This window comes from Muscardinus avellanarius (genome assembly GCF_963383645.1).
Source record: "Muscardinus avellanarius genome assembly, chromosome: 7".
Lineage (NCBI taxonomy): Eukaryota > Metazoa > Chordata > Mammalia > Rodentia > Gliridae > Muscardinus > Muscardinus avellanarius.
Window position 1 is genome coordinate 91,566,502 of NC_137793.1, and position 13,594 is coordinate 91,580,095.

The window sequence follows — 13,594 nt, forward strand, 5'->3', positions numbered from 1 at the left end:
AGGAAGATGGCTACACTTGCCCATAGGAGGCAGAGATGTACTATAATTAGTTGCTGAAGTGAATGAAGAGCCACAGACATTTCTGGAGGCTTCCAGGCTACTTCAGACTCTCAAGACTTTTTTTTTTTTTTTTTTTTTTTTTTTGCAACCATAACATAGAGAACAAATTCCCTAGGAACAAGGTTAGATTTCATTTGAGTTATGGAAAATAACGGGATGCTATAACTTTTGAGCACCTAGCTTGTGGTTACAAAATCTGCTAAGCTTTTTAGGCGGGCACCTTTATTCATCCTGTTTACAAGGACACATTCATTTTCTATACTCTGTGCAGGAAGAAGGGCAATGAGCATGTATAATCAAAATTACCTTCTGTAGATGGAAGTCTGTTTTGATGGAAGGCCCTTCCACTCTCGCTCTGTTCATTAGGGCTCAGGCTCCCTGATGGAACAAGTTGATCTCCAATTGATAAAGACTTGAACACACTGGAAACCTATTTCTTGGTTACAAAACAGTCCAATGGAGGTGTTCTAAGGTTGGCAGTTGATCTCTACCTAGAGATTCGAGTGCCAGGTTCTCTCCATTTTGAGGCTTGGAGACCCCTCAATCTTCCATTTAGTAGAAGAAGGGAACAGCTAGCATGCACAGATGGGTAAGACACACGTGCTGCTTAAAGGCCTGGGCCCTGAAGTCACACATCGCCTTGCCACCTATTCTCTCGACAAAACCGGGTCACATTTTCATACCAAGTTATAAGAGAAGGGTCAATGGGAAAACACAGTCAGCAGCACCTACCCATCAGCTACTCTGTACCGTGGAAAGGGCAGAATAGAAAGCTAGATATTTCTGCCCCAAATACCCTGGGTCTGAATAAGAAAAAATATATCACCCAGGATTACTTGGAGGTAGAAACAGAAGAGTGGCAAAACTTACTTCCAGGAAACACTTCAATCAACACAATGCAAATATACAAAATTATCATTGCCAATCTCAGTACAGAGCACAGAAAAGGGGAGGGAGGGGGAGGGCTGGGGGGAGCTTACCCAGTACTGTGCGCATGTGTGCCTCTAACGCTCTGAACTTCAGCGTGATGCATGATCACAATCACCAATAAAAAATGTCTTAAGCTTTCTTCTGTAGTATATGCAGAGTACAGAGAGCATAAAATAAAATATCTATGCTGTTAACAAGTTCAGTGTAGGCAGGAAAACAAAAAACACAAAACTAATTACAATATCATTGTGTGATATGAACAAATATATGTGAGAGAAAGGAAGAGAGGGAAGGAGGAAGAAAGAGAGAATGAACACATGTGCGTTCAATTATTTGATGAATACAAGACTCTTCACACCTGCTGAATTTTCTTATAGCTTTGGAATTACCTTTCTTGCCTTCCGCATGATTTCTCAAGCATTGGGTTTTGTTGGTGTCAAAGGAGTTTTACCTTTGAAAGGTCACTCATTCGTAGAAGCAGCACAGCGTTTGTGGTACCTTATTACCTGTCAAATAATCTTGACCCTTTAGTATTTTATGGACTGCTGAGATGCTTAATATGTAAGAGTATAATTTTTTCTGTGATAAAAAGCTAAGTAATACTTTAAGAAAATGTCTACTTGTACTAATTAATATTATGAAATCTACCCCAGATTTTTGAGAGTACATAATCTTTGGCAAAAATGTACATTGTAATTTGCTTGATGAAAATTGTCACTTTACTAGAATATTAAATGTAATCAGTTGGGATGCTTGTTTTTTTAATTTTTAGATGATGTATTTAATAAATAGAATAATTTTTTAAAAAGCTAAGTAATATAACAAATACACTAGTATTAAACTGGAATGAAAATGGAAAAATAGCATGTGTCTGCACAGCTCTATAAGACAAATTACCATTTAACGTATGAAAAGATGTTTTCCTTTTAATTCGTGTTTTTTTTCACAAGCTACTAGCAATAATATATGGAATTTTGTGTGTGTGTGTATGTACCGGGCACTTTACTAAGCACTGACATGTGAATTTTATTAATCATTGTCAGTATGAAGTAGGTACTACTATTATCACCATTTTCTCAGATGAATGAACAGGCCCAGATTAGTGAGAAACTTTCCATAGCCCACTTAAAGTGCAAGAAACAGAACTTAAATTTGAACTTACTTTCCAAATTTAAACAACCCCGCCCAGCCCTAAAATTGTTTATATTTAGGAATTTTCACTTTTAAAAACAACAGATCTAATTTTATGTAACTCAGATGGAAACAGAAATAGCACATAATCAAGTAACATTTCCAATCAAATTTATATTCCTCTTTCTAAGAATTAAAAACCATGTGACTGCGTGAAATATAAAAGTAAAATTTTTCTCAGGGCTTTGATACCCAATCTTTTCTACCTAGCAAATATTACAGGCTACAGCCTCTTTTGTCTTCATTCTCCCAAGATATAATCTTACTGATTCCTGTGGATTGAAACTCCATAGATGTCCATGAAGTTGCTTTGCATAAGTTATATTCACAGCCCCAAACTCACCTGTGTACCCCTGTTTCCTCTTGCCTAAAACAACAAGGCACAGAGGTATTTCACAGATAGTGATGTCTAAACCTGAACTCTTGTTGTTTCTACTTCTCCATCCTCCTCTCCTGTGCCCCTACCTTGGGCAGGCATCCCAGCTATCCAATTATTTTAGCCAGATACCTGAAAGTCATCCTGGGTCCTCCTTTTTCCTCCTTCCCCATCCATATTTCAAGCATCCCAGCCCAATCCAGAGGCAAGTTCTCTCAATTCCGTCTCTAACGCGTCCATCCGTTGCACCTGTTCCTCCTCAAGTCCACTAGCACCGGGTCTATTCAATATCATGTCTTTCCTGGAGACTGGCACAGCCTTCCCACTTCTCTTTGCTCCTTCCCTTTCTCTCCTCTAAGCCATTCCTAACACTGAGCCTGAGGTTTTTACCATGTAAATAAGTATGTACTTGGTCCTGGCATAAAAGCTGTTTGAAGGTCCTATTTGCAATTCAAATAAAACCTGAACTCCTTATCAAGGGAGCCCTGTAGGTCCTGTATGTTCCAGCCCCAGCCTGGTTCCCACACCTGGTTTTACCTGGCTTTTCACTCTTGCCTCTCCTGGGCTTATCTGGATCTCACCCTGACCCTATTCCATATGTTAGACTTGAACAAAGCTCATTCCTTCCCATTCTCACCACCAGATACTTCCCATAATTCATCACCGCTCACCATCATCTGCTTAGAAAGTCCTTCCCTGACATTTCAACTCTTTAACTGTTTCTTTCAAAACATTTTTTTCAGTAGTCATGATGCTTTTATGTATCCATTTATTGGCTCACTTTTCTTCTGACTCCACTTTTAAATATGGTGCCATAAAAAAGGAAGACCTTAGCTGGGTACAGAGGTGCATACCTGTAATCCTAGTACTTGGGAGGCTGAGACAGGAGGATTTCAGATTCAATGACAGCCTCAGCAACTTAGCCAGGCCCTATTTCAAAACAAGAATAAATAAAAAATATTGTGGATATAGCTCAGAGGCAAAATGCCCTTGGGTTCAATCCCCAGTACCAAAAAATAAAAAATAAAAAATAAATAAAAAATAAGTCCTTGCTTGTCTTGCCCACCTTTAAATATCTGGTACCAAGAACAGTATCTGTATTCTAAAAGGTGCTAACACATAGCTGCGAGCAAAAGAGAACAGTAGAAAAGCGAATAAGCAACTGAATGAACAAAAGGTGGCTATTTCTATCTCCCCCGAGGAACTTTAAATGTAAAAATAAATTTTTTTAGGTAATAAAATAGCATCAGACCATGAAAAAGCCTCTCATTTTTGTTTCATCTTTCTTTCCTAAAAATATAACTTTTGCCATTAAAGTTTAAAACCCTATACAAAGTTAGATATCTTTCCTTATCACAGTTTCTCCATGTATAAAATGGTGGCTATTACCTTATAATATTGGATTATGAATTAAGCAAAACTGCAGACACATCAAATTGCCAGCACAATGTCTTTGTATATGTGGAGGAAGCTTGGGAATGTTTGCATCTCAGAGAACACACCCTGGCATCTAGAGAGCAGGCAGGAACCACGGGGATCTCGCTTGGTTCTTGGTTCTGTCAGGTAATTGCCCTCTGATCTCTTAACCACTCTTTTTTTTATTTCTCTATTTTAGTGAAACCCTCTACCTCTTTGTGCCCAGAAAATTATCTCTCAGCCATTAATATCCTCAGTCTCTGTTACGAGACAGTTCATTTACTGAATGAACTTCAAGAGTGCCAAGAGGGCCATAAAGCAAATGCTAACATTTTTTTTTTTTTCAGATAAGACTCTGGTTCGCCAGGCGTGGTGGTGCACACTTGTAATCCCTGCACTTGGGAGGCAGAGACAGGAGGATCGCGCAGGTTCGAAGCCAGCCGCTCTGGCTTAAGAGACCCTGTTTCCAAATAAAAAGCATAAAAATAGGTTTGGGAGTGTAGCCCGGAGGTAGAAGGGCTTCCAGAACCCCAGTACCACACACACACATACACACACACACACACACACACACACACACACACACACAAAGATTCTGGTTCAATTTCCAAAATATTTCAACCCATTTTTGTTGTTATTGTTGTTGTTGCTGTACTGGGGGTGGAACCCAGGGACACTGTATTTCTGAGCTATACCCCAGTCCTATGTTTTAGTCTTTTTAGAAATATTTGAAACTGGGTCTCACTGAGTTGCAAAGGGCCTGGCTAAGTAGCTGAGGCTGTCCTCCATCTGCATTCCTCTGGTTTCTGCCTCCAGAATGCTGGGATTGTTAAAAGTGTGCACCACCATGCCCGGCTTCAATCCACATTTTGGGAGAAGGTAATAGGGGTGGAACCCAAAGGCTTTCTACCTCTGGGCTATACTCCCAGACCTATTTTTTATATTTTATTTGGAAACAGGGTCTCACGAAGTTGCTGAGAGCCTCACTAAGTAGCTGAGGCTGGCTTCAAACCCATGCAATCCTCCTGTCTCAGACTCTTAAACGCTGGGATTACAAGCTGTGCCACCACGCCCGGCTTTAATCCACATTTTTAATATACTTTTAAACATGAGTTTCAAATGTATGTCCATTTTCCCCAATCCACTACTTAACTGTATAATAACTGGTCACAATCCTTGAAAGCCGCCAGTCTGAAGGGGTCCCCTGTGCCCATATGCCCTGGGAGGGCGCCTGTGCTTGCGCCAGTAGAAGTTGCTTTCCCATGTAATCATCTGGCTCAGACTGATGGTCAAGGGTTTTAGACTTTATTTTATTTGAAGGGAGCAGTGTGCTTTGGAGCAGTGGTTAAAGGTAACTGACCTTTCTACTTTCTAGTCAGCACGCTGGTGAATAATCACACTAGACTTCATTCTCAGCCTGAACCCATGAAGTTCCCAGTTCGTTCCATGACTCTCAGTTGTGAGTTAGCATCAACTAGAAAACCAAGGGGATTGCTGCTTAATAATGAACGACTCTTTATTAAAAAGGAACTAGGCATCATACTTTGGGAACATCTAGAGAAATGGTGAATTCTCTTTATGGTAAGATCAGAAACAAAAAAAAAAAGTTTTAAAGTTTATAAGAACATGATCAGAACACCAAGAGCTATTAAAATTCTACAGTTTCCAGTCCTACCTTGGATTCTCATCTCCAAGGATCACGGTGACTTGACATTAAATATTTTTTTTCAAGTTTGAAATCAAGGGAAAGAGATTACAGCTTTTGCAGCTGACTAGGGGAAAAATAATTCAACAAATGCCCCATCCCCAATATTTCCTCTATAATTAAGGCTGTGGTTCAAATGTGAAATTTGGACAATAGAAAGGGCCTTAATAGCAGCTCCCATGTTCTGTCTCTTGAATACTCAGTCTTGAACCCTTTTACTTTTATGGAAGACATCAACTCTGCACTACCATGCTATGAGAAAGCCTAAGCTAGCCACAAGGGGAAGTCATACCAAAGACAGGGCCAGCAATTTTTTTTTTAAAAAGAGCCAGATGGTAAATATTTTAGGTTTTGTGAGACATAAGGTCTCTGTCTCAACTGTTCAACTCTGTAGCTGCAAGATGAGACAATGCTAAAAGAAATGGGCGTGGATACGACCCACTAAATTTTTATGTAAAACACAAATTTTAATTTCATCTAAGTTTTATACCTCATGAGGTATTATTCTTCTTTAGTTTTCATTTAAACATTAAAAAATGTAAACACCATCCCATGCCTGGCATGCCTGCAATCCTAGTACTTGGGAAAGTGAGCTAGGAGGATCATAGGTTTGAGGCCAGTCTCAGCAGATTAGTAAGACCCTCAGCAACTCAGCGAGTCCCTGTTTCAATTAAAAATAAATAAATAGAGCTGGGATGTAGCTCAGTGGCAAAGCGCTTGCCTGGCAAGTGCACCACCCTGGGTTTGATCCCCAGTCAAAAAAAAAAAAAAAAAAAAGACAAAAATAAATAAATAAATAAATAAATAGTAAATAGAGCTAGGAATACAGCTTGGAGTTAGAATGCCCCTGGGTTCAGTCTATAGTACCAAAATAAAAAGAAACAAACAAACAACAACAGCAACACAAATCCCCATTCAATGAGCTACACTAATAGGAGACTAAACACTAGATTTGGCAGAGAAAGAGATAAAAGGAGGTATTCAGCCAGCCCTCAGTCACTACCGTCCCAGATATTTTTGACATCCCAGAGAGGTCTCAAGTATCTGAACAAGATGAGGCATTTTCACTGGGCACTACTGAATTTTTGGCTCCTGAAATAATGAGATAAAAGAGAAAACGATTTTAAGGCTTAATGTTTGGGGTTGTTGGTTAATCAGTGATAGATAACTAGAAAAACTCATAGAAAAAAAGTGATGAGAAGCTACATTTAGTTTTATTTTGAATTTCTATGACCACATCACAGGTCTTATCCTTCATGAATTTCCTTTCACTTTGGCCCATAAAAATGGGCCAAGTTTAGCATTATTTGACTGGTAATTAGTTTTCTTCTTGCCACTGATACAACTCCACTATTAAATGAGCAAAGTTTCCCTTAACAATCACATTCAGCCAGCGTGGCGCACTCTTGTAATCCCAGCATTTGGGAAGCTGAGACAGGAGGATCGCGGTTCGCAGACAGCCTCAGCTAATTAGCGAGGCCCTCTGCAACTCAGTGAGACCCAGTTTCAAACTAAAGAATAAAAAACAGGGCAGGGAGTGTAGCTCAGAGGTTGAGTGCCCCTGGATTCCATCCCCAGACCTGCAAAATTAAAAAAAAAAAAAACATATTCAAAGGTGTGAAATGTACTAAAATTAAGTAAGAGCTGAGTTCTAATTTTGCCATTAGATGTAGGTAATAAATGAAGTCCCCTATGTCTCAAGCCTGGCTTTAAAAATTACTTTCCTTAATCTGCCCGATTGCTACCTATTTTCTGACCCAGCTGTAATATCTCTTCCCTCTTATCTTCCTTTGAGTCTGACCCTCTGCCACTCTCAGTCCCTCTGGGTTCTGGGGAGGTGATTACAGAGATGGATCATATCACTCAAGTCTCTGCCGAGTTGTGCATCCTCCTGGCCAGAGAAGTTGATTCCACAATGGACACACATCCCCATCATAGTCATGGTGATGGAGGCAATTTTAATGGGCATTTCTGTGAAATAATATTTTTATTTATTTATTTAACTTTGCTGGACTGAAAATGAAAAATAATGGAATGTGGGTTTTGCTACCAGTCAAGTCAAAGTCTAAAGGCACACAACTTAAATTTAATCAAGGGAATAAAACCTTAAAAGCGGTGGAGAACCATGGTACTCTTTATATGTTCAATCACGTTGTATTTAATCTAGTGTTAATCCCTGATCACTTTTTTGTATTTTTACTTTTTATACTTTTTTTTTTTTTTTTTGGTACTGTGGGCTCACCCCAGAGGCATTCTACCTCCAAGCTACACTACTAGACTGATTTTTTTTTTTTTTTTTTTTTTTTTTACTTATTTGGAAACAAGATCTCACTAGGTTGCTGAAAGCCTTGCTAAATTGCTAAAACTGGCATTGAACCTGCAATCCTCCTGTCTCCTGTCTCTGCTTCCCAAGTACTGGGATTACAAGTATGTACCACCCTGCCTGGCCTTTTTTTTTTTTTTTTTTTTTTTTGTACTTTAAAAAAAGTTAAATGTGTAGGTTAGAGTAAAAACAAAATTTTATGACAGTTAAAACAGAAAGTGCCCCAAAGCCCCCACATGGTAAAAGACTTTTTTCCCACTGGAATATTCATTGATTTACTCTTTAAGAAATGTTTTTAGTCAGGAGTGGTGGCGCAGGTTTGTAATCCCAGCATTTGGGAGGCTGAAACAGGAGGATCCTGGTTTGCCCACAGCCCCAGCTACTTAGTGAGGCCCTTTGCAACTTAGTGAGACTCTGTTTCAAAATAAAGAGTAAAAAAAAAAAAAAAAAAAAAAAAAGGCTGGGAGTGTATCTCAAAGGTAGAATACCCCTGGATTCCATCCCCAGTACAGAAAAAATATATATATATTTTTAGACGGACATCTCAAATGTTTAAGGCATTGATGTTGGGACCTCAGAGACAAACTCATTGGAAGCAAAGTCCATACCCAGCAGAAACTCTATCTAGTAGTGAACGTAGATGTACAAACAAGTAATGGACATGCGGTGTGATGAAAGGGTCAAGGCTCTGTAGCCTAAAGGGGGAAGTGATCAACCATGCTTGAGGGGGCCGGGGAAGGTGTGCAGGCCAGAATGCCGCAGAGCGGGGCAGGGGAGGGGCAGCAATGAGACCCACAGAGGGTTATAGTAGGGGCCAGAAGCAAAAGATGTGCAAGATGCTTCATCCTTATGTTGGAGACGGCAATAGGACGGGCGAGAGTGAAAAACTTCAGAGGATTTATACCATGCAGGTCGATAAGATACAGTAGACCTGGAGACAAGATCTCTCCATATTCTTGTGAAAGTCCTGCATCTGGCATCTCTTGCTTTGCATATTACAATTGTTTCCTGTTTTTTCCTTCTGTGCTACTTATTCAGTTTCTCTTTTCCCTCAACATAGAGCGTATAGCTTGATAATATTCCCTTTTGCTTTATTTCTTCTACTTTCTTTTTTTTAAAATATGTTTTTATTGGTGCATTGCAGTCTCATATCCCAACGTAGCTGGGAGCGACTGGGACATGCGCGCAGCATGAGCTTCCAGCCCCAGCAGATCCTTCCTTCCTCCCTCCTTTCCCCATACATACTGAGCTTGGCCTTGATAAATTATACCAGTGGAAGTGCTTCCTTCATTAACTCTCGGCCACACACACAGTTACCTTCCCCTTGAGCTCCGATATCACTCCGCTGAGGTCTCTCCTCCTTTATGCAAAGCCCTCCTGTATCCTATCCTGATTACTCCCTAGCCTTCACATGTCCCTTCACTGTCTATATGTTGTTGTTGATTTTTTGCGGTACTGAGGATAGAACCCAGGGGCATTCTATCTCCGAGCTACACCCCCCAGCCCTATTTTTTACTCTTTATTTTTTTGAAACAGGGTCTCACTGAGTTGCAGAGGGCCTCACTAAGTAGCTGAGGCTGTCCGCAAACTGAGATTCTCCTGTCTCAGCCTCCCAAATGCTGAGATTACAAGCGTGCACCGCCACGCCTGGCTATGACTGGCCAATCTCATTTAACCTAATGATCTCCAGGTCCATCCATTTTACGAAAAATGACACAATTTTGTCCTTATTATTGCTGAGTAGAATGCCATTGTGTGCACATCCCATAGTTTTGTATTTCATTCAGCTATCAATGGACATTTAGGCTGGTTTCCTGTCTTGGATATTGTGAATTGTACTGCTCTAAACACGTATATGCATGCATTACTCTAATATTCTGACTTCAGTTTCTTTGGAAAGATGTCCAGGAGTGGTAGAGTTGGATCATAAGGTGGATCCATTCCCAGTTTTCTCAGAAATTTCCACCCTGATCTCCATAGCAAATGCTCTAATTCACAATCCCAACAGTGCAGAAGAGTTCTTATATCTCCACATCCTCAGTCCTCACCAGCATCTATTGTTGTTTTACCTTCTTTATGTTGTGACTCATCTAATAAACCTTTAGTTGGTATGCTCTCTCTCTTTCTCTCTTTCCCATGCCACTCAGGATGCATCTGGTGACACCAAAATCCCAGGAGGAAAGCTAGGCGTGGTGGCGTACACTTGTAATCCCCACACTTAGGAGGCTGAGACAGGAGGATCGCACAGGTTCGAAGCCAGCCTCAGCTACTTAGTGAGGCTCTCAGCAACTTAGTGAGACCCTGTTTCCAAATAAAGTATAAAATAGGTCTGGGAGTATAGCCCGGAAGTAGAAAGCCCCTCGGTTCCACCCCTAGTGCCACAAAAAATAAATAGATAAATATAAAAATAAAAATTCCAGGAGGACACTGGGAGTGGTGTTGAGATGTGTCAAGTGGTGTCCCTGAGAAGGGAGGGTGTCTAAGGAAAGAATCCTGACACTGGAAGCCTGTGCACTCTGGGTCAGCTCCTGCTAAACCTTCTGTCCCTGTGGTCTCCTGCCAACACATGGTATAGGAAGTGGTATCTCAGCCCAGAAGACGTAAAACAGCTAATGGGGGTGGTTCTATGCAGCTCTCCACAAACTTCTCTCTTCCTTGTGATGTGGGCGGAAATAAGCTCAGCCTCAAATGCTCGGCTGGTTTCACTCTCCTGCTGGGTGGTGCAGCTGCAAAGTGTGTGCTGTGAACCTTGTGAGCAAACATTTGAGAGCCACAGACCCGTGACTTGTGGCAGTAACTTAGGAACGTACCAAACAGAGGCCCAGTGGCCTGAGTGGTAGAACGGGCCCTCTGTGTTACCACAGCGTGCCTTCCCAACCACAACCCAAGCAAAGTCCTGGAAGCAGCACCTGTGGGGCCCTGATGCCCTTGCTGTGAGATGCACTGAACCCGCTGTGCTGTGGAGCAGGGGCAGAGGAGTGTGTGGTCACAGGAAGCGAGTGGTTCCCTTTTTAACAATACCTGCTCCTAGTTCAGCCTTCTATAACCGCCGCTTATGATTTCCGAGCATTGGACAAAGAAGCTGGGCTGTACTCTTTGCTGTTCCTGCATTCCCGTGCGACATTTTCCTTCCAATGGCTGAGTGAAGGGGAGGATGCTGAGGAAGAAACAGCAGGTTGGGTTTCCTAGCACAGGGTAAGGCTGAGCTCCAAGCTCACAGCTGGGAGCTGAATGCCCAGGTTAGAGGACCCCTGGAGCCATGGAAGTGTGATTTCTTTTGCAGCTTGACACTAGAATAAGGATCACAGAAGCACTGTATGAACATTAGGGGCAGCAGCTTCCCCTAAATGGGTGAGGCCTCCTCCCCTCCCCTGATATGCACATACACCACGCACATATTCTGCCTCTGAGGATCATACACAGTATAACTCTAGAGAGGATCGTTCTTCATTTAAATAAATAGCACATACATTTGAGAACACCTAGAATGAAAGGGTTGAAAACGTGCTATGCATAAAGCTAGATGGGAGATTCGAGAGTTTATTATTTGTCATAGGGGTTTCTATAATGTTTCTATAAGCAGATGATTTAAATAAAAGCCAGATATGATGGTGCACGCTTGTAATCCCAGCATTCAGGAGGCTGAGACTGGAGGATCTTGGTTTGCAGACAGCCTCAGCTACTTAGTGAGGCCCTTTGCAACGCAGTGAGACCGTTTTTCAAAATAAAGAATAAAAAAATAGGGCTGGGGTGTTGCTGGAAGGTAGAATGCCCTCAGTACCGCAAGAAAGAAAGAAAGAAAGAAAGAAAGAAAGAAAGAAAGAAAGAAAGAAAGAAAGAAAGAAAGAAAGAAAGAAAGAAAGAATAGTGAATGGGATCATATAAGGCAAGTATGTATTTTTATCCTGGTCACTGGATTAAAGACTACTGAATCAATTCATACTGTTAGATTCACCCTGTTGATTCCTGCTGATCCAGATGAATAGGTCCCTTGAAACCAGATGTTTTGTTTGTTTGATTTAATAATTTCTTTGAGGTACAAGAACTAGATCCATATTTACTCTGTTGGAAGACAGTGATGACCTGCCCAATGGTCTGTGATGCCAGCTTTGAAGAGATATAGAAGAATCTGCTTTCTTAAAACAACAATTCACATGTAGTCTACATGGACATAAATGGTTATTTTAGCTCAAAGTTGACAGATACTGGTATATTATATGGATTATATGAAGAAAATAAAGATAAAAATCATGAATCAAAAATAACTTGAAGATTGCTTTAAAAACTACTTGTATATTAAAAACTAAGTTGCTTGATTGTGACTTAAAATATTTTATAGGTTTTGCAAGTTGGCTTTCTTACATCAATTCTTAATATCAAATAATATTAATAATATTAAATATAAGGGAATATGTGGTCATTTTTTTTAGGTTCCTGATGTGGATTGAGTATTGTTTATTTTAAATGTTTGAGAAGACAGGTGTGGTGGGTACATGCCTATAATCCCAGTACTTAGGAGGCTGACAGAGGAGGATCCCCGGTTCGAGGGCAGCCTTGAAAAGTAGCAAGACTCATAGCAACCTGGGAACTCCTGTTTCAAAACAAAAATGAAAATGTCTGGAGGTGTAGGTGGAGGTATAATGCCTCTGGGTTCAATCCCTAGTACCACATATATTTAAATAAATTGAAATGTTTGAGTTCAGAAATGGTTCATAATTTTTAGGTCTTGAAATATTTGTACAGACACAACTAGATACCTTAGGAATGAGATCCAAATTGAAACGTGAAATCCATGTATGTTTTATATACACCTTAAACTCATAGTCTGAAGGTAATTTTGCAACATATTTTTAGTGTTTGTACCATATTTTACATTTTGACCATGACCCATCACATGAGATCAGGTGTGGAATTGTTCACTTGTGCCATGAATGTACTACTAAAAATCTGGGAACACTTTAGATTTTTTTGATGTTCCATTTTTTTTGTGTGTGTGTGTGGGTCTGGGGATGGAACCCAGGGGCATTTGACCTCCAAGCTACACCCCCTGCCCTATTTTTATTCTTTATTTTGAAACAGGGTCTCACTAAGTTGCAGAGGGCCTCACTAAGTAGCTGAGGCTGTGAACCGCGATCCTCCAGGCTCAGCCTCCCAAATCCTGGGATTATAAGTGTGCGCCCATGCCCAGCTATGTTCAATCTTTAAATAACAGCATTATACTATCATGAGTGGTAATGCAGGAGAGTGTGTGTGTGTGTGTGTGTGTGTGTGTGTGTGTGTGTGTGTACATATTTATTTTAACAAATGGGTTGAACAGTGTCAAGATTTGGGAGCAAAGGGTCAAGATTTGTATAAAGCTTAAAAAAACAGAATAAATTTAAAAGATTGATAAACAGGCAAAAAGATAAAAAAATATAGAAAGAGGCTAATAAATAAGCAAATACAGTTGGGTGTTCATTAGACAATTTCTTTTGCTCCTTTAAACTTTTGTAATAAGTATTTTAAATTTTAGGTGTAGTAAGCATGCAATTGTACTGCACAGACCAGGGTTCTATCCCCACACACTGTAATCCTTGTAGCTGGGAAGCTGAGA